General features: G+C 43.0%; 1 long non-coding RNA gene across 1 annotated transcript; it reads left to right on the top strand.

Annotated features, from left to right (window-relative positions):
- The first annotated feature begins 5,648 nt into the window (after positions 1–5,648).
- Positions 5,649–10,163, top strand: LOC115193849 (uncharacterized). The gene is made up of 2 exons (XR_003878245.1): positions 5,649–6,008; positions 9,054–10,163. It is a non-coding gene; the product is annotated as an uncharacterized LOC115193849 (long non-coding RNA).
- Positions 10,164–18,366: the final 8,203 nt, after the last annotated feature.

Genomic DNA, 18,366 nt, shown 5'->3' on the forward strand with positions numbered 1-18,366 from the left:
GAGCTTCCCTCCTCCATCAGAGGAGAGAGAGGGGGCCGGCCTCAACCAACAACACACACAGAGTCGCTGGGAGGAGTGGCAGCCAGCCAGAGGGAGGGAGGGAGGGAGGGAGGGAGGGAGGGAGGGAGGGAGGGAGGGAGGGAGGGAGGGAGGGAGGGAAGAAAGAAAGAAAGAAAGAAAGAAAGGGAGGAGGGAGGGAGGGAGGAGGGAGGAAAGAGTGTGAGCAGGGGGGAAGAAAGGGAGTAGGGGGGAGAGAGGGAGGATGGAGAGAAGAGAGGGAGGAGGGGGGAAGAAAGAGAGGAGGAGGGAAGAAAGGAAGGAGGAGGAGAGAGGGAAGAGAGGATGGGGAAGAGAGGGAGGAGGAAAGAGGGGAGGAGGGGGAGGATGGGAAAAGACTAGGGAGAAGCCAGGGACTCCAATTTATCCTGAGGGTGAATGTGAGAAAATAATAACAGATGGATAGGAGAGAGATAAAGGTAGAGGGGATCGATTGGCAGATGAAGTATTATTCACTGAAATATATAGAAGGATGGACATTTTCATAAATGTCCAATGCAGCCATTTTTATCTCAATATCAAATAATTTCTGGGTAACAGTTAAGTAACTTACTGTGATTGTTTTCAATGAAAATGGTCACCACTTTGTCATAGGAAAAGTGAGGAGGGGGGGATTATGCTATCGTAAAACAGATCTGTTTCACTTTTGTTTCTCAGTATAGAGACAGAATGGAGAATGTGCTTTTCTGTCTTTCATTATTAACTCTCATATGGTCCAGGAAATACCAAAGCAAATGAATATGGATTGGATGATCCAGTCTGCCTCACAGTAGAGTTCCTAATCTTCTTTGACAGCAAAAGAATATCTGCTAAAAGATTCTTCATTTTATTCCACTAGCTAAGTTTCCACCCAATTGGCGACAGACTTGTTGCGGATAAAAGGCTGTGCGTGATGACATAGTGCAGATAAAAGTACCTTTTGCGGTTAAATTCCCATGTACCGAATAAAAAATACAAGTTAAATGGGGTTCCATCACATTTTCAACTTTACTGATGGTTTTCTCACAAAAATGTTTTGCATTATATAGAGAGTGTACCCACTCTGGTATTGGCATGTGTGCTTTAGCCAACAGCTCGCAGATACAGTGCAGATATAGCCTACATGATGAGATTAGTATGGACAAAAGAACAAGCTCATTTTTATTTGTCAAATGGCAGCCAAGCATCGATGATCATGTCACCAGAAAAAGACCCTCGAAATTTATTGGAAATAAAATAAAATCCAATTGTTTTTGTCACATGCGCCGAATACAACAGGTGTAGACCTTACCATGAAATTGTCACACCCTGATCTGTTTCACCTGTCCTTGTGATTGTCTCCACCCCCTACAGGTGTCGCCCATCTTCCCTATTATCCCTTGTGTATTTATGCCTGTGTTCTCTGTTTGTCCGTTGTCAGTTCGTCTTGCTTGTCATGTCAACCAGCGTTTTTGTGTCTCAGCTCCTGCTTTTCCCAGTCTCTCTTTTTCTCGCCCTCCTGGTTTTGACCCTTGCCTGTCCTGACTCTGATCCCACCTGCCTGACCACTCTGCCTGCCCCTGACCCTGAACCTGCCTGCCGACCTGTACCTTTGCCCCACCTCTGGAATGTTGACCTCTGCCTACCCTGACCCTGAGCCTGCCTGCCGTCCGGTACCATTGCCCCACCTCTGGTTTACTGACCCCTGCCTGCCTTGATCTGTCTATTGCCTGCCCCTGTTGGAATATTAAACCATTGTCAATTCGACATGTCTGCATCTGGGTCTTACCTTGATTCCTGATAGAAATGCTTACTTACAAGCCCTTAACCAACAATGCAGTTTTAAGAAAATAGAGTTAAGAAAATATTGACTAAGTAAACTCAAGTAAAAAAATGTTAAAATATAAAAAGTAACACAATAATGAGGCTGTATACAGGAGGTACCGGTACCGAGTCAATGTGTGGGGGTACAGGTTAGTCAAAGTAATTTGTACATGTACTGTAGGTAGGGGTAAAGTGACTATGCATAAATAATAAACAGTGAGTAGCAGCAGTGTAAAAACAGGGGGGGTGTCACTACAAATAGTCCAGGTGGCCATTTGATTCATTGTTCAGCAGTCTAATGGCTTGGGGCTGTTAAGGAGCCTGTTGGACCTAGACTTGACACTCCGGTACCGCTTGCCGTGCAGTAGCAGAGAGAACAGTCTATGACATGGGTGTATGGAGTCTTTAAACATTTTGGGGGCCTTTCTCTGACACCGCCTTGTATATAAGTCCTGGATGGCAGGAACCTTGGCCCTAGTTATGTACTGGGCTGTACGCACTACCCTCTGTAGCGCCTTACGGTCAGATGGAGAGCAGTTGCCATACCTGCGGGGATCCAACCTGTCAGGATGCTCCCAATTGTGCAGATGTAGAAGTTTTTGAGGATCTGGGGACCCATGCCAAATCTTTTCAGTCTCCTGAGGGGGAAAAGGCGTTGTCTTGCCCTTTTCACGACTTTCTTGGTGTGTTTGGACCATGATAGTTTGTTGGTGATGTGGACACCAAGGAATTTGAAACTCTTGATATGCTCGACTACAGCCCCATCGATGTGAATGGGGGCATGTTCGGCCCTCCTTTCCCTGTAGTCCACGATCATCTCCTTTGTCTTGATCACGTTGAGGGAGAGGTTCTTGTTATGGCACCACACTGCCAGGTCTCTGACCTCCTCCCTATAGACTGTCTCATTGTTGTTGGTGATCAGGCCTACCACTGTTGTGTCGTCAGCGAACTTAATGATGGTGTTGAAGTCGTGCTTGGCCACGCAGTCGTGGGTGAACAGGGAGAACAGGAGGCGACTAAGCACGCTCCCCGAGGGGCCCCCGTGCTGAGGATCAGCCTGGCAGATGTGTTGTTGCCTACACTTACCACCTGGGGGCGGCACGTCAGGAAGTCCAGGATCCAGTTGCAGAGGGAAGTGTTTAGTCCCAGGGTCCTTGGATTAGTGTTAAACTTTGTGGGCCCTATGATGTTGAACGCTGAGCTGTAGCATTCTCATGTTCCTTTTGTCCAGGTGGGATGGGCAGTGTTGAGTGCGATTGAGATTGCGTCATCTGTGGATCTGTTGGGGTGGTATGCAAATTGGAGTGGGTCTAGGGTTTCCGGGATGATGGTGTTGATGTGAGCCATGACCAGCCTTTCAAAGCACTTCATAGCTACCGACGTGAGTGCTACGGGGCGGTAGTCTTTTAGGCAGGTTACCTTCACTTTCTTGGGCACATGGACTATGGTGGTGTGCTTGAAACATTTAGGTATTACAGACTTGGTCAGGGAGAAAGGTCTTGTGAATGTTGACCTGTTTAAAGGTCTTGCTCACATCAGAGGAGAGCGTGATCACACAGTCGTCCGGAACAACTTGTGCTCTCATGCATGCTTCAGTGTTTCTTGCATTGATGCGAGCATAAAAGGCATTTAGCCCGTCTGGTAGGCTTGTGTCACTGGGCAGCTCGCGGCTTTGTTTCCCTTTGTAGTCCATAATAGTTTGCAAGCCCTGCCACATCCGACAAGCTTTAAAGCTGGTGAAGTAGGATTCGATCTTAGTCCTGTATTGATGCTTTGCCTGTTTGATGGTTCATCTGAGGACAAAGCAGGATTTCGTATAAGCATTAGGATTAGTGTCCCGCTCCTTGAAAGCGGCAGCTGTAACCATTAGCTCGGTGCGGATGTTGCCTGTAATCTATGGCTTCTCTTTGGGATATGTACGTACGGTCACTATGGGGATGATGTCGCTGATGCACTTATTGATGAAGCAGGTGACTGAGGTGCCATTGGATGAATTCCGGAACATATTCCAGTCTGAGCTAGCAAAACAGTCCTGTAGCGTAGCATCCGCGTCATCCGACCACTTCTGTATTGAGCGAGTCACTGGTACTTCCTGCTTTAGGTTTTGCTTGTAAGCAGGAATCAGGAGGATAGAATTATGGTCAGATATTTCAAATGGAGGGTGAGTGAGAGCTTTGTATGTGTCTCTGTGTGTGGAGTAAAGGTGGTCTAGAGTTTCTTTTCCTCTGGTTGCACATGTGACATCCTGTTAGAAGTGAGGTAAAACTGATTTAAGTTTGCCTGCATTAAAGTCCCTGGCCACTAGGAGCGCCGCTTCTGGATGAGCATTTTCTTGTTAGCTTATGGCCTTATACAGCTCGCTGAGCGCGGTCTTTGTGCAAGCATCGGTTTGTGGTGGTAAATAGACGACTATAAAAAATTATCTTCGTAGATAGTGTGGTCTACAGCTTATCATAAGGTATTCTACATCAGGCGAGCAATACCTCAAGACTACCTTAATATTAGACATTGCGCACTAGCTGTTATTGACAAATAGGCACACACCCCCACCCCTCGTCTTACCGGACGTAGCTATTCTGTCTTGTCAATGCACGAAAAACCCAGCCAACTGTATATTATCTGTGTTGTCGTTCAGCCACGACTCGGTGAAACATAAGATATTCCATTTTTTTATGTCCGGTTGGTAGGATAGTCTCGAACGGAGCTCATCCAGTTTATTCTGCAGTGATTGCTCGTTGACCAATAGAACGGATGGTAGAGGTGTGTTACCCACTCGCTGACAGACTCATTAAAGAACAAATCTTTGTCCAGTTCGAGATGAGTAATCACTGTTCTGATATCCAGAAGCTCTTTTGGGTCATAAGAGACGGTAGCATCAACATTATGTACAAAATAAGTTAGAAACAATTTGAAAAAACACCCAAAATAGCACAATTGGTTAGGAGCCCATAAAATGGCAGCCATTCTTGAAAGGAACATCACCGTGCACTTTCACCTCCCTGTGAAGTTCATCGTAATTTATTTCATCTGTAGCCTAATAACCCAATGTCTATTCCACGTTGGTTCGATGTACTTTCGTTGAAATTACATGGAAACAATGTTGATTCAAGCAGTGTGTGCCCAATGGGAAACTGCATGCCTTCCCGACGAGTCGTAGTGGGAGGACCACACAGCATGTTATCATGTGACTCCAAGTTTACTTTGATATGATGGTTATTATATCAATATTTGCGCATAAAAGCATTTCCACTGACATTTATTGTATAATTAATTTTACAGACACAAAGAGATCCCACCTTGTCTATCCTATTTTGTTTGATCAACGTTTGGAAGGTTTACCGACAGATTTCCTGTTTCCATCAGGCCTGTCATGACATTTTTTATCCAACATGTACTTTACTCACATAAGAAGGTTGAATGGAAAGCTGGTTAATGTTAAAGCCAGACTGTATTGATATCCGCTGACATATAACATCTCAACAAAACAATGGATCCGTAAATATTTTACTACACTTCTAGCCTGCTACTGTACCATTGTTAATCAATGATCAAGTGAGACATTTGAAAACATTCCAGAAATATATGTATGAATTTCCAGTCTTGTCGTTTGTTGCTCCTGTCCTGATGTTATTAGATTATCATATTACTTAGAAATATTATTGACACATTTGGATACCATCCAGTCTCCCCTTATTAAAACAAGTCTTATCCTGTTTTTCTTCTATCGGAAAACGAAACAAGGTGATGGAATTCAGACACACCCATACACTTGCTGCAGTCAGCTAGGCCACAATACAAGACTTATCCTTTAAACTTTTCTCTCTCTTTCGCTCTCTCTGCAGAGGGATGAGGGGGTGGATTAGCTTTTTGTCTGTTGAGACACTAATGATACTTACCATGAAGCTTTTCTTTGTTCTGGGTTGAACAAACTAAAGGCTTGTAGTTGTTGGGATAAATAAGCCAAGCATTTGAGTGATTGTTGGGAGGGAAATGTTGAGTAGATTCTAAATATACTAAATTCCTTTTAGAGACAGATTAGGCCTTTGTGTTTTGACATTTTTGCTCCAGTGCTGGCCATTAACAGTGTTTTGGTAAGGGACAGGTGGAGAGGTTAGAGGAGAGACAACACAGGGGTGAAATCCCTCCAGGGTGTGGATGGAAATGAGTGGGTGAGTACTGATAAAGCTTGTATTACTGGATAAGGATAGCCCATCCTTTTCCACCCTTTACCATACCTTCTCAGAAGCTGTGATTTGCATCAGATGTTAAGGAAGGGGATGCAATGCAATCTATATCCTACAGTAGGCTAAGTACTCATTGACCTTATAGCATTTACACACCGGGGTCACCTACATAACTTCTGAAGTCACACTGTCATCAGTATAAACCATGTAATTGCTGGGCAGATTTCTTATGATGATGTAATTGATGACTTTGCATCAGGAAAGGCAGAAAGGTCAGGGTTTAGATGGCAGTTGTGCAATTTAGTTTGTGTGTTTCTTGTTTGAAGTGCAATAGTGTAATAATCAGGTTCTCTTCTTTATAAGTGTGTTATTCTATTTGTGTATTTGTGTGACATAGGATTTGTGCAATTTAGTTGTATTTGTGTGTTTTTTTGTTAGCAACAGGGTAATAGTGTAATAAGTAGTGCCTAAACAGGAATACTTTCCCACATACATTATTGTGATGGGAAATCAGACATACCCATCTTTCCCATGTCCTCGTCTATCCTCTGTGATATTTTTTAACACGTGGAAAAACAAAAGCGCTCCACTCACTGTTGGGGACATTGTCACAAGTGAAATAATGAGATGTACAAGCGAGTGTTGGAGCCAATACAAATAAGATTTTGTTCATGGTGTCCACAAGATAAAACTATTTATGCATACTGATGCAGAGTTAGCAAAAAAAATGTTTGCTTGGGATTTTCTCGACTGGACTTGTGCGAACGGTCTTGTTGGTCTTGGATCTGAATGGGAACTTTCTCTGCAGGCTCGATACTGATCCTTTCCATGTGTTATATAATATAGACTTTTAAGAATTTGCACAGGCTCATCGCATGCTGTTTTGGACAATCTTATGCATTATTTTGAAATGTCATAACAGGGGTTCCTTTTCAGTCAGCAGATGAAGAAAAATACAAACAACATCAACCTGGGGCCTCAATAACACCTCAGAGCCAAGTACAGAGCAAGGGCCATGTTCAGTCCACCTACAGTATATTAGACATGATTTTTTTTATTTCACCACTGTTGATACGTGTGCTACTACAGATGTAGGATCTTAATTTGATCACCCTGTTGCAGGAGAACTTGTAGTGTATTCGAGATTTCAAAAGGTGTCTGAAGTTTGTAATTTCCCCTTTGACATTTCAGACTTAATTTCCCCTTACGAAAAATGTATCAACCCCCTACAAAAATGTTAATCAATAATAATACACATAATGCTGCAGGATCATTTTTCTGCTGTAGCAAACCGGCTCAAATTAAGATTTTCCATCTGTAGGCAATCACATGGCGTCTGGATATTATAGGTGAATGCACCAATTTGTAAGTCGCTCTGGATAAGAGCGTCTGCTAAATGACTTAAATGTAAATGTAATGTTATTGTTCTGATAGCCTACAGTTACTATATTAGTCACGTGTCGAATTCTGATGACACGTGCTAAAGGAAATGAAGACTAATTATCCAAAGCAGAGGTTAATAATATTCAGGTTTCAGCAGTGACACATTCAACTGTTGTTTCTTCCTGCCAGTTTCATTCCAACCATGACATCACACGGATCAGGTTTACTCAAGCATTAAAACATATATCTCACTCCATTCCCTCAGACTCTTCTATCCTGAAGAGCTCAGACAGGTCTCTCTGTTACTTTTGGCTAAATGTTGTACCATGTGGGTTTGGTTATCACTGTTACTGTTATATAAAGTTCAAGACACTTGCTTTACGGTATGAAATGGCCTGATTAAAAAATGTAAGGGGGAAGAATTGTCAGATTCACACTTCCGAAATATTCCTAGTGCTGTTTTTAATACAATAACATGAGAAGGGATGAATAATATACAATTTGAATACAAAACACGTTTCCCGTATTTGCAGACTCAGTTGGAGCCATTGAGCATGCCACTCTCCAGACATGACTTATCTGAAGGGCTTGTCAGAGCTACAATGTGGGCCACTGATAAACTACACTGACGGTCAATGGAAGTTGGGGTAACATTGTAGATACTGAGAGTCTATTGAAGAAAGACCTCCTGTTATAAGAGAATTGACTTTCCAGGAGAAAATCTGTTCCTTCACTATATTGGCGCAGGGAATTAATGGGCAACAAAGTACAAAGGTGAAGACAACGTTCTACTTTTAAATTGCATGAGCTTGTCTGGCCAGGTATTCTGTAATTAGGTGTTGAACCCCGGGAACTGAAGATGTCTGAGGGGATGCCAGATATCTGAGAGGATGCCAGATATCTGAGGGGTTCCAACAGAGATGTGATTCCAGGAAAGAGGATCTAAATGAAAGAGTAGAAGAGCGCAGCCCCTAAATGTCGGGTCTTGACGAATCACATTCTCAGAAATGCTGCCATCGTGCTTATCTTCATAATGAGCCGCCAAAAATGGTGGCATCTCTAAACTGTCTATCTCTAGCCTTATTTTGCTGTTTTCCTCCAACTAGTCAGCTTTAACAGTCTGTCCTCTGGTAACACTAGCCCACGAATAAATAGTTTTCATTAAGGTTGGCGTGAGAGGACGACAGGGCAAAGGTTCTGTAATATTGTTCCAGTTAATCCGTACTTCTGAGAATCCTACTTCTGAGAAAACACTAGAGACACTAAAGTTTAGAAGCTGTATATCTTGGCGTTTCTATAAAATGATTACAGTCGGAGAAGATTCTTGGATAAATAAAACCACATGGGTCTCTAAATGTGCCCTGTTCTTTTGAATGAATACTTCTTTAGCTGATGAAATAATACAGGCCCATCTGGGTCGGATCAAAAGGGATGATTTATTCAATTAGACCTGTCTCCACCTTTTTTCCAATCTTTTTGTTTCTGTGTTGTCCCTGAGTTTGGTGTAGGACTCTGAAGCACACGCCATGAAGAGGATACACAGTGTTCACAGGTGGCATGGTTGAAACTTGTACACATTTAGTCCCACAAGACCCTGCCATTGTTTCACTGTGTTGCTCTTATTGTATAATTTCCTTTTTTCCTCAGATCTTTCCTACATGAGGTCAGCACAACAGCTACTGCGGAAACGTATGGTGGACAGCACGTTCACTGTTCCAGACCCCCGGCTGCCCTTTTCATCACGAGCAGAGAGCCGTCCTCCCACCTGATCCACTGCTTTTGTCTATATTTCCTTTGATTGAAAGACTTTGACAAAGACATCAATGGGACAGACACCAAGTGAAAGCATAAGGGCACACTCATCCACCTCCACTCCTGCAGTATGCCAATGACATGGCCTTCCCCACACACATCTAAGCCTTTCGCTTTGTCACTAACATTTTGTTTCCCCCCCCCCCCCTCGTGTTTGGAGGACGAGGGAGAGACATCATCTGTGATCATATCTGCTTGTTAGAGTCCGACTGATTTTCTTGGGAGCGCTTTTGGACAATTACTGGATGGACATAAAAGGATCTGAATGCTGACTAACCTAAGAATGACCCATTTTAGGGTAATTTGCTTCTGGTGGTCAGAGGATCAAAGAGAAGGGCCATTGAGTTGTTTTAACGAGCCCCCACCCCATCAACGTTTCCACATAAACTATGTTTATTTCAATTTACTGTCAATCCCCGATTACCTTCTTGGATGTCCTTTTTTTTTTTTGGTGTTGACTTAACTTACTATGTTTGGCAGAAACTTACCGGAACTGGGTCAAAGAGGGGGGGTTTGGGGGAGAGGGAGGGTTGGTTTTATTCCAGATCACGCTCTCTTGAGTAGGGGGATGACCTCAGTAATCTGATTATTGTCTCTGTTATCATAAGGCATTCCGACTACTTTTAATAAATCTGACTGCGTGCCTGCAATGGCTTTGCAGCTAAACAAACGTATTAGGTGTGCCTGAACTCTAGTAAAGTCATAGAGGCTAAAAGCACTGGGGTGCATTGTTGGACAGTGACGCACCTTTAACCTGAAGCAACAGGATATGGGCGTATTATTGTAGATGTCAGTCTAATATGTGACAATTCATTGTCAGGGTAATGGTATTGGCAAATCATCACTAAAGCGGTATGACTCATATGTCAATCAAGGCAACAACCTTAATCAGATAATATACTGTGTGTTGTTTGATTCATGATTTTATGTGAACAAAATGAGAAATGGTCATAATAGCGCCCACATATTCTTTAGTGGAAATGAAAAAGGTCTCTCTTTTTGACAGCACACTTGGAATTGGACACAGTTTTGTATTTAATACCCACTGATAAAAGTGTGTGTTGATTTGGAATTATAGCCGCTTCTGCCCAAATACCAGTTCAAGTTCTGATCCAGCCCTATTTTGTCTTGAACTTTACACGGCATTTTGAACTGCATGTGGCCTTTATGAGATTAGGTTATGCACACATGATAAAGATTACAAATGTCAACAAAAAAATGGTTGTACTTGTTAAGGCGTGTGTGACTTGTGCTGTGTCTTTCAAAGTACTTATAGTGCAGTGTTTTCCACATGTGGACAGTTGTAATTCATCATTGTCACTACCATTATCATTATCACTGGGAAATAATTGGTGGTCTGACACTCAAAAAAACAAAAGTCCTCAGCTTTATCAATGAATGATAGGGCAACATTTTGATCTCTGGCCGTCTGTGGCCAAGAGAACATGGTCTTAGTTCAATTCTATGAAATGATTTAGTATTTTGTCATGTTGAGAGCTCTAGAATATCACAGCGAGATGAAACTAGTATTGCTGCATCCGTTTCATGAGTTTCACAGACACAGGAAATTGTTTATTTGTCTAGATAAGCCAGAAAATGTGACGTGTCATTCCCTATGCAAATGTGGGGTCTGAAACCTGACACTTCAAGTCAGCCCAGCTGGGAGAGTGGGAGTGGAGAGCAGCTGGGAGAGTGGGAGTGGAGAGCAGCGAGATGGGGCTTTCTTGTACTATAAGACACGAGACCCTACGATGTTCACAGAGCGCTTTGTACCAAAATGTCAGTCGGTACCAGTCCAGAACCGCTCAATGTCTCCCAAACAGGGAACATAACATCTAAGAGCTTTTAAAGTCTTTATAAGCATAAATAATTTGACCTAGCTAAACATTTTAATGCATTAACAGCTAGCACTCTCTTCGATACATTTATTGTTTTATTCAGATTTTGTGAGACATTAACGATATGACCTGAGAAATCCTTCAACATGACATATTTCAGGAGATATCCCATCAGAGAAACAAACAGTGACTGAGGAAGCAATTGTAATAATTCGCCAGGGTACACCAAGGTCAACCCCCATGATTCACACAGTGAGACACTGGCAAGGAGTCTTATGTAATACTGTCATGTATAGATTACAGTGTATTTACTCCTCACACCTTGAATATCACATCGCCACATGAACACTCTCCCCTGTAATTTGAGCCTGCTCGACTCTCCGACAGTGTCTCTCAGACAGTCTATACTTACTGTGGTTGACTTGATGGAGGAGGCTTGCTTCTTAGCCTCTAGATTTATGATGAGGAGGGATGGCCTTGATGTGTCCACAACAAAGACCCAGACAAGTCGTTTCTTGCATGTTGCTCTCTTGGTTGAGTGTACAGCGAGAACAACTATGTCAAAATGAATGCACAATGAGCCTTTGATGAAAGTCATTGCAACATGACGGGTTGTAGGAAACTTGGTGTTAACGACATTTGGTTCTATTTTTAACAGTAAAGCTGAGAAACAGTAGCTCCATACGTCTCAAAGGGTATAGGAACATGTACAGGCCTTTTCTTTATAAAGCACAAAACGTCCCACACTAAGGAACAAAAAGAAAACATAGTTGAGGAGCCTTTTGCTAAACTAACAGATGGCAAGATGAAATGGAGGAAATGGGTTAATGGGTAGTTTCCATATGTTTACAGCTAGCAGAGTCTCATTGATAACCTCACAGATAACCCAGGCATATTTGTGTGGGCCTGAAGCCTACACGTGCTGACCCAAGGTTAACGTGGGGATTGTAGTCTAAAACTGCCAAGTCATCCTGGGGTTATAGTATTGTTTCACAGTTGATTTCTTGTCCTTATCCCACACTGGCATGACTCACCCCGTGATATGAATATAGGCCAGGGTGTGATGTGGGGGATTGTGTATTTTCTGATATCTTACCAAAGGTCTATTTGTGGTTGAATGGGGTGCCCACTGTGTCGATAGACCACAAACCACAGTTAATAATGCAGAGCCCGTATAACATTACTAAACATACCCTTCCTTATGCACTTTTCTTTCCCTTGGATATCAGATAATCTATGCCTTTTCACCTTTGAAAATCCTTTTAGATTGAGCAACATCAGGGATTGTACAAACATGGGCATACCAAACTCAAACAAAAAGAGTTTTGCTCTTGAGGACCTCTTCACCACAGATTTTCACAACATCGTTAGCTAAGCCTGGGCCCAACACCGAGGAACACAGCAGCAGCTAGTTTACACCATTTACAAGTTTCCACAAACATTCTCCTTGTCAAGTAGCCTATCACCTGAAGTCTAACTGTCAGTGATTGAACAATCGACTGATAAGGTTAACGACCAGAAATAACAATAACTGTAGCGACCCTGTGTTTATAAACGTGAATATTCACTTTGCTTTTGTGGCAGAGCCGGTGCCACACAGGGCTACGGGAGAGAAGGCTCCACAGAGGAGCTCACTCTCCTTGCCTGTTTCGTTAGTTCACTGATCAAAGCCGGTTGCAGACAATGATCAGTTAAGGGGAAATGGGATTTTCAACATTTTAATGCCATATTTATAATGATATAAAATATATGCAATGAGTTTTCCACCAACAGGTATCTGTGCCAATGCACCACACAACTAATAAACAAAACATACTGACACGGTTTGCGTTTTTAACACCACAATAAATAGACTATGTCAATCTCGACAAACAGAAAATACATCCCTCCCTACCTTGTAGGCTTACCCAGTATTGAAGGCTTGGCTTGACATTCTCCTGTCACGTCCTGACCAGTATAGAGGATTATTTGTATTATTTGGTCAGGGCGTGGCAGAGGTATGTTTGTTTTGTATGGTGTTTTTTTGTGTGTATAGCTTAGAGGAGTGTGTTATTTATGTGTTCCGGGGTTTTGTGGTGTATGTTTTAGTATGAGTAGGTTCTAGGTTAAGTTTTCTATGTGCAGATTTGGTTGCTGGACTCTCAATTGGAGGCAGGTGTTTCTAGTCGCCTCTGATTGGGAGTCCTATAAGTAGGTGTGTGTTTTGTTTGTCACTTGTGGGTAGTTGTATGTTAGCACTGCTTTTGTTTAGCCTGCTAAACTGTTCCTGTCGTGAGTTTTGTTTGTTTTTTCCTCGTGTTCTCATTTAAAATAAAAGATGAGCACGCGATCCGCTGCATATTGGTCCACTTTGTCCGACAGCGATTTCAACATATCTTCTGACGAAGAGGTTTGTGACATCTCCGAATGTCATGAAACTTTGTGGTGTTTTGTAACAGATGTCTCTTTCCATTCATCAAATTTGCCTCTGCACTGTTTTGATTGATTGATTTTATTTGTCAGTTAAGAAAATACTATACACAAATAATTTTTACAGTGACCGGGATTGCACATTAAAATCAGTATCAGGTATGTAGTAAGACCCTGATGCAGACAACGTTGAATTAACAATGGTTTAGTAATCCAACAGGGGCAGGCAATAGACAGGACAAGGGAGTCAGGGGTCAGTAAACCATACTGTCTACTGTCTGAGTCAGTTGAAGCACACTACCTTCATATCGTAGGCTAAAGCTTAGTAATGGCCACACCAAACCTTCAAAGATTTCTAAACTTTATTAGGGTAATAGCAGAAGTAAGTCAAGCCGTTGTTTATAGTGAAAATAGGAGCAGACTATTATATTGCGGCAAACGCAACATTTCATTTGGAACTTAATTTGTCCGAAGAAAAATGGCTCAACAGAATTAAACAAAACGACTGGCGAACTGGTTTAAAACTTCAAAGGTTTAGAACAGCCTATATTGCAGCAATTGCCTACCATTCCCAACAAATGGCAGAAGTAGGGTAATGTTATTTATTTTATAACAGACCTACTTATATATATGTATATAAATAAGTAGCTGTCATGTCCTGACCAGCAGAGGGAGTAATTGTATTGGTTTTGGTCAGGACATGGCAGAGGTTTTGTGTTGTGTGTAGGTTGGGTGCTGGACTCTCAATTGGAGGCAGGTGTTTCTAGTTGCCTCTGATTGGGAGTCCTATAAACAGGTGTGTGTTTTTCTTTGTGTTTGTGGGTAGTTGTTTTTGCACTGCGTTTTTTTAGCCTGCAAAACTGTTCCTGTCGTGTTGCTGTATTTTCTTGTTTTCCGTGGTCAAGGTCCTTTAATAAATATGTTGTTGAACACGCAACCCTTGGTCCATTCCTGACGACAGATGTGACAGTAGCACACAAATAAAAAGACAGATCAAATTTAATTTTGCCAATGGAAATGCCTTAACAGAATTAAACAAAACAGGTTTTGTATATTTAAAGACCTGGTTTTGACTAATAAGTAGGCTTACAATAATAACAATGATAAAATAATAATAATGATAAAACAAATTACTATAAATGTAAGTTCCAAAATTGCATCCTACCTGAATAGAGTAGCACAGTAGCCTGCATTCTTCTCATCTTAGTCCACTACAATATTAAAACTTATATTAAATTCCCCCTGTAGGCTTTTCACTTTAGGCATACTCTTTTTCCTAACTTTTGTTTTACTTCAATGAAAAAGGCCTCCATCTTCTCAATCAACAGTTTCCTAGGCCAAGGCTCCTCTGTTGCTCTCTCTGTCCTCAGCAGCAGGCGCACGTGAGCGCAAGGCATGAGAGAATGGTGCTGATGCGCAAATTCAGGTTGTAGGTTATGATAGACAGCCTCTCCTTGTCACGGTTGTCGTAAGAACGGGACCAAGGCGCAGCGTGTGTAAAGTTCCACATCTTTATTCCAAAGTGAAACTTCGCAAAACAAAATATATCAATAAACAAACAACGAAACGTGACTTCGTGGTGCACATGCACAAACACAAAACAATATCCCACAAACACAGGTGGGGAAAATTGCTACTTAAATATGATCCCCAATTAGAGGCAACGATTACCAGCTGCCTCTAATTGGGAACCATACCAAAACACCAACATAGAAATGTTAAACTAGAACGCCCCCTAGTCACGCCCTGACCTACTACACCATAGAGAAACAAGGGATCTCTATGGTCAGGGTGTGACACTCCTGGACAATTTGGTCTGCTGCAATTTTAGTTATTGGCTTTTCATTTTAAAAAATTGGACAAATGTAGGCAATTACCAGCTAAGGAAAACTCGGCATGTGTTAAGCTTTCCTGAATAACTGGGCCTGCCTGGAGCATATGTGGCCACATTATTATAGGACAACTTGGGAGAATGACAATCTGCAACAGACAGTGCATTCAGTATCAGAAGAAAAAATACAGCCCGACTGCCTTTTTAGACCTTCTAAACTGTTGAGAGTAAACCCACAACTAATCAAAATCGAATGAAACATTCAAATCACAGGGCTTTTGCGCCGTTATTCAAATTACATTTTCACCGCAGCCTAGTAGGCTAGAATGTTGCACTCACTTGAAAACAATAATGCATTTATTCATTGTATTGTTGTGTTGTAGGTTATTCTGGGTAGGATCATTGTATTGTATGTAAACACGATCAATAGGGGAGATTTTTGAGTCGTGTGTCTCATGTCTTCACTTCTTTTATGTGCAACTATGCACCTGGCCTCTCTGCTGCCTATCAGCTATTCCAATTTGTTCTGGTTGATTCATATAAAAAAAATTATGCAGCTTTGAATGTTTTCATGTTTGGTATGATTGCTAGTTAGCCTATTGCAGAACTGGACAAATGATTAACCTACTACTATTGTCACTATGAATGGTGGATGCAGGGCAGAATAGTCCATTAGACTGGTAGACTATACTGACCTCTGGTATAGTAAAAGTTAGCATGTGGAAAAGCGTAGTTCACAAGGGATGTACCAAAACTGTCACGGAATTCGTCGTGGTGTTGAAGGGAAGACCAAAATGCAGCGGGTATATGGATACTCATTCTTTTAATGGGAAAAAAACGAACAGCATCCACAGGAAAAAAAAAACTAAACAATAAACCGTACTCACGACTAACAACAGTGTGGCAGGCTCAACAAGCAGTGCTCACAAACAATTCCCCACAAACACAGACAAACACACCCAACTAATATAGGACTTCCAATCAAAGGCAACACCACACAGCTGCCTTCAATTGGAAGTCCACCCCAATTAACTCTACATAGAAACACCCAACCTAGACAGAACATAGAAAACACAACTCCTTCTGCCACGCCCTGACCAAAACTTATACACCTACTCCACCTGCTGGTCAGGACGTGACACCAAAACATCTTGATATATGGGAGGCGCATGCAGGCAGATGGGGAAATTTGGCTAGGATAGAATAAATTAGTAAAACCTGCAAAAGAGCGAATGTACACTACCTGTCACAGGCGTCGTAAGGGACAGACCAAGGCGCAGCGGGTATAGTGCTCATCTTCTTTTATTTTATTTTGAGTGAACACTTAAACAAAACAATAAACGACACGACAAACAACAGTTCTGTAAGGTACATAGACTATACAGAAAGCAACCACCCACAAAACACAAGTGAAACGAACACAACTAGATATGGCCTCCAATTAAAGACAACAACAACCAGCTTCCTCTAATTGGAGGTCATTGCCACAAACCAACATAGAACTAGAACACTAGAATAAACATAGAAATATAAAGCATAGAACAAAAACCCAAAAACATCAAAACACGCAATACAAACACCCCCTGCCACGCCCTGACCAACTACAATGACAAATAACCCCTTTTACTGGTCAGGACGTGACAGTACCCCCCCCCCCCCCCCCCCAAAGGTGCAGACCACGAATGCACCTCAAAACAAAACCCACAAAAACAACCCCAAACCTAAAGGGAGGGAAGGGAGGGTGGCCACCGTCAACGACGGTTCCTGTGCTACACCCCCCCTTCCCAATCCTCCCACCACGGAGGTGGCTCTGGCCGTAGCTCCCGTTCAGCAGACTCTGGGCTGCACGGCATCGCTGGACGCCCCGGGCTGAGAGGCGTCGCTGGAGGCCCCGGGCTGAGAGGCGTCGCTGGAGGCTCCTGGCTGAGGAGCGTCGCTGGAGGCTCCGGGCTGAGGAGCATCGCTGGAGGCTCCTGACTGGGGAGCGTCGCTGGAGGCTCCGGGCTGAGGAGCGTCGCTGGAGGCTCCTGACTGGGAAGCGACGCTCCCCAGTCTGGCGGATGTCTTTTACCTATCCTTACCACCTGTGGGCGGCCCGTCAGGAAGTCCAGGATCCAGTTGCAGAGGGAGGTGTTTAGTCCCAGGGTCTGATTTGAGGGCTCTATGGTGTTGAACGCTGAGCTGTAGTCAATGAATAGCATTCTCACATAGGTGTTTCTTTTGTCCAGGTGGGAAAGGGCAGTGTGGAGTGTGAGCCATGACTAGCCTTTCAAAGCACTTCATGCTACAGACGGGAGTGCTATGGGTCGGTAGTCATTTAGGCAGGTTAACTTAGTGTTCTTGGGCACAGGGACTATGGTGGTCTGCTTAATACATGTTAGTATTACAGACTCGGACAGGGAGAGTTTGAAAATGTCAGTGAAGACACTTGCCAGTTGGTCAGCGCATGCTCGCAATACATGTCCTGGTAATCCGTCTGGCCCTGCGGCCTTGTGAATGTTGACCTGTTTAAAGGTCTTACTCACATCGGCTGCAGAGAGCATGATCACACAGTCTTCCGGAACAGCTGGTGCTTTCATGCATGTTTCAGTGTTATTTGCCTCAAAGCGAGCATATAAGTAGTTTAGCTCGTCTGGTAGGCTCATGTCACTGGGCAGCTCTTGGCTGTGCTTCCCCTTGTAGTCTGTAAGGGTTTGCAAGCCCTGCCACATCCAACGAGTGTCAGAGCCGGTGTAGTACGATTCGATCCTAGTCCTGTGTTGGCGCTTTGCCTGTTCGATGGTTCATCAGAGGGCATAACGGGATTTCTTATAAGCTTCCGGGTTAGAGTCCCACTCCTTTAATGCGGCAGCTCTAGCCTTTAGCTCAGTCCAGATGCTGCCTGTAATCCATGGCTTCTGGTTGGGGTTTGTACGTACGGTCACTGTGGGGACGACGTCATCTATGCACTTATTGATGAAGCCAATGACTGATGTGGTAAACTCCTCAATGCCATCGGAGGAATCCCGGGACATATTCCAGTAAGTGCTATCAAAATAGTCCTGTAGCTTAGCATCTGCCTCATCTGACC

This window comes from Salmo trutta, chromosome 5, assembly GCF_901001165.1.
Source record: "Salmo trutta chromosome 5, fSalTru1.1, whole genome shotgun sequence".
Lineage (NCBI taxonomy): Eukaryota > Metazoa > Chordata > Actinopteri > Salmoniformes > Salmonidae > Salmo > Salmo trutta.